This window comes from Gossypium hirsutum, chromosome D08, assembly GCF_007990345.1.
Source record: "Gossypium hirsutum isolate 1008001.06 chromosome D08, Gossypium_hirsutum_v2.1, whole genome shotgun sequence".
In the NCBI taxonomy this organism is placed as follows: Eukaryota; Viridiplantae; Streptophyta; class Magnoliopsida; order Malvales; family Malvaceae; genus Gossypium; species Gossypium hirsutum.
In genome coordinates this window covers 57974663-57979085 of record NC_053444.1, presented here as the reverse complement: position 1 = coordinate 57979085, position 4423 = coordinate 57974663, and positions in this window count along the sequence as shown.

Genomic DNA, 4423 nt, shown 5'->3' with positions numbered 1-4423 from the left:
CACAAGATGTTTCATCTTATCATACGAGGTTAAAGAATTATAAACCTCATCAACTTTGAGAGACTCGCGACCATATAAAATCGTATCTCTAAAGGTTGAATAAGACGGGGGTAACGAATAAAGTAGAATCAACCCTAGATCTTCCTTATCATACTGAACCTCTATGGCCTACAAGTTTGAGAGAATTTCTTTAAACACTATTAAGTGTTCGTTCACAGATGCACCTTCCTCCAAACGATGAGCATAAATACGCTGCTTCATATGCAGCTTACTAGTTAGAGATTTTGACATACATATTTGTTCCAACCTTTTCCATAATCCAGCGGCGATCTTCTCTTTCATCACATCCTGCAAAATTTCGTTAGACAAATGTAAATGTAACTGTGTTAACGCATTTCGATCATTGCGCTTCTTCTCTTCCTCCATCAATGTTGAAGTCATCTTATGTACCCCTAGCAGGGCTTCCTCTAAGTCTATCTGTGGAAGAACTGCTTGCATCTTTATCTACCACAACATGAATCTGGTGTTGCGATCCAATAGCAGAATTTCATACCTCAAAGACGCCATTACCGTGATTGAGATGAACAACCCAGAAGCTCGGATACCAATTTGTAAAAAATAGAACGTCAGTAATGACAATTTATCGTAAAGAAAAAATAAAAAAAAGAAAAATAAAGAGCACACAGATTTTACGTGGGAACCCTTTCGGGAAAAAAATCATGGGCAGAGGAGAAAAGAATTCACTATGTCGAATACAAATGATTACAAGAGGAGTAGACTATGTCTATTTATAGGCTTGTAAAATCATATTTTAATAGGAGTATAATAAGATTAAAACACCTCATTATAATCAATATCAAATAGATGGAGTTTAATAAGGTTTAAAAAACCTTATTCTAAAATAAAATAAAAGAAGTGTAGTTCTATAGAGATTTTATTTTTATTTTATTTTACCACCGTATTTTATTTAAATAAGGATTCTGGTTACTTAATTCTAACAGTTTTTGAATGGAAGATGAGCAAGATTAACTGATTTGCAAAGATCGGGACGATTAAATTAAAAAGAAAAAGCTAGAAGGACCAATCTAGGTTGGCAAAGCTAAGTAGGCATTGTTTTCAGCTCACCATGATAAGAAAGTATTCCTACTTCTATTTAAGTTACAATGCTCCTCAAAAAGCATGAATAAAAATGTGTGAGTTTTAATCCTCAGAGAAATATATATATACATATGTACTTGTATAAAGTCTATGTATATCAGCGACTTGGTGTGCTGTCATGCATAGAAAACCACACAGCAATAGCAAAAAATCACTTCAACTGCATAAAATAAAGCTCCTACTAATACTGTAATCTACAATATCATTTTTCGAATGCTTTGGTTTCTCAATGACTTCTTATTACATAGATTTTCACGTCTCATGACCAGCTGCGAAGCCAGAACAAGTTTTTAGCGGCCAAATGAAATTTTAATTTTTTATAGTTTATATTTTTATAATGTTAGGGGAGCCACAATGCAATTTTACCTTTACCAATTTAAAATTTTAAAAAAATTAGAAGCCTTAAATACCAATTTTCCATTTTAAGGGGGGCCGGGGCCCATGCTAGCCCCTCTAGATTCGCCTCTGCCCATGACAGACATTGCACATTCAATATCATCAGTATGCAAAATTATCATTAACTAATAGAAATTAAAGTAAACCAAAATTTTTAATATGAAAATCATAGTATTATAATTTTATAAAACTTTTATAAATTTATAACTTTCAAAATAAATAGTAAAATAGTATCGAAATTCTAAAAATTTATAAACTAAAGAATCATAATTATATATAAAATCATCACTGCCCATATTACCAACGTTCACAAAAAGTAAAAATATTTAAAGAGATCAAAGTGAGTTTAATTACTCAGTAAGTAAATGGTATTTTCCTTGATTGGGTTATGTTACAATTGAGTGACATGAATCCTTATTAAAATAAAATGCAGTGGTAAAATAAAATTAAAATCCCGATAAAGAATACATGACGAATCCTGATAAAGAATACTGGAAAGTAGTCAGTGGATTATAAGATACTTACGAGGTACTACTGATGTTTGCTTATAGTTTGGAAGAGCTAGAGATGGAGTAATTGGGTATGTTGATGATGATTTTTCTAGATACCTTAATAGAAGAAGATCTCTCACAGGTTATGTCTTTACAATCGGAGGTTGTGCAATCAGTTGGAAAGCCACTTTGCAAACCATAGTCGCTTTGTCTACCACTGAAGCTAAGTACATGGCAATTATTGAGGCTTGTAAAGAAGTCATTTGGTTAAAATGACTCTTTAGTGAACTTAATGAAGACCTTCAAATTAGTACAGTATTTTGTCACAGTTAGAGTGTCATATTCCTTACAAAATATCAAATGTTTCATGAGAGAATAAAGCACATTGATGTTCGGTATCATTTTGTTCGTGATATTATTGCTCATGGTGATATTGTTCTGAGCAAAATTAGTACTAATGAAAATCTTGCATATATGATGACTAAGTCACTTCCCATAACCAAGTTTAAGCATTGCTTAGACTTGGTTAGTGTTCATTGTTGAAGTTAAACCTCTAAGGAGTTTCATAGAAGAGGTGGAAAACTTGTTCGTTGAGAGTTTGCGATGAAGAACTTGTTCGTTGAGAGTTCGCGATGAAGAATTTGTTCATTGAGAATCGTGTCAAGGTGGAGATTGTTAGAATTGTGTGATCCGAATCCTTATTAAAATAAAATATAGTGGTAAAATAAAATAAAAGTAAAATCCATATAGAACTACACTTCTTTTATTTTATTTTAGAATAAGGTTTTTAAACCTTATTACACTTCATCAATTTGATATTGATTAGAATAAGGTGTTTTAATCTTACTACACTTCTTCTATTAGAATATGGTTTTACAAGCCTATAAACAGACATAGTCTACTCCTCTTGTAATCATTCGAATTCGACATAGTAAATTATCTTCTCCTCTGCCAGTGGTTTTTTCCAGAAAGGTTTTCCACATCAAAATATATGTGTTCTTTATTTTTTCTTTTTATTTTCTTTGCGATACAATGTCATTATCGACATTCTATTTTTTCAAAGTTGAGGGTGAAAAAATACTTAGGCCAAATATTTAGTAGAAAATATATAATTGCAGAATTTATGGGTAATCCATAATAAATAATTCAAAGCATATTCTATGTCAAAACCGTAATAAAGATAAACTAATAATTTCTAGAATGATTGCAGATAAAAATCAACTCCCCTTTTATCTTTATAGTCACTCTTTACCCTAGTGGCAATGGGTTGAAATAAAAACCACAATTAACCCTAGTGACAATGGGTCAAAAATCACTATTCTAAACTAGTAGCATGGTTGAAACCGATTTCTAAACACAAGTTACATGTCGACATGACCAATGTTTATCCCCCGTTGGTAAGGTTGGAACATATCATTTGAGGAGCAAGTTCAAAATCAGAGAATTGGGTTACTCACATTATCTCAAATACATATACAAAACAAACTTCACATATACGAAGACAAGTTAGTATTATATTATCTCAAATCATGTTTTATATAAATATATAACAAACATAATTTGAGTAGCATAAATATACCCAAAAGCACAGTTCGAAAATATATTTCTCAACAATAATAACATAATCCAATTTAAGTATAGAAAAATATAACACTTAAATAATTCAAAATTAGACATTTTAAATTTAAAAACATACAGCATGATTAACTTAATTTTCATAAAACATGGTCAAAATATCATAGAGCTCATAAATAACATAAAACATTTGAAGTTGATTTTTTGGGAATTAAACACAAAAGGAATTCAATCAACAAATCAAAGGAGCAGCGATTATAAGAATGGAACTTGATCTACTGAACCAACAAATGAGCAATGATTTTCACAAGTCTCTTAATAGCCTAAAATTTAAGAATGAAACTTGAATATCATAATTCAATCAAAAAATCAAAGGCTTAAAACGGCATGGCCTTCTATGATAATCCTAAGACATTTCGGTTGTGTGGCAATCCCTCTAGCTAAGACACAATTGTACAATTTAATTGCATTTTAAATCAAAAGTAAGCAAAATCAAATTTATTAAAACACATACATATTTTAAGAAAATTCAATAAATTGATAAGAATTTGTTTAGTATGTTTTTTCAACAAAATAATATATACTCGAACCAAAAATATTTTTAAAAACAATTAAAAATAAAATTTTAAAATTTTTGAGATTCTGGACATCATGGTTGTTTGGTTTATTTGAAGTTATTCAAACTCAAATTTTACTTGGTAGTTCGGCAATAATAAAACTTAGAAATTTTTTTAGTCAAAATCAATTACAAAAATCTTAAGTTCCAAAAGCTAAAACATAAGGAATTATCATAAACTACCCAA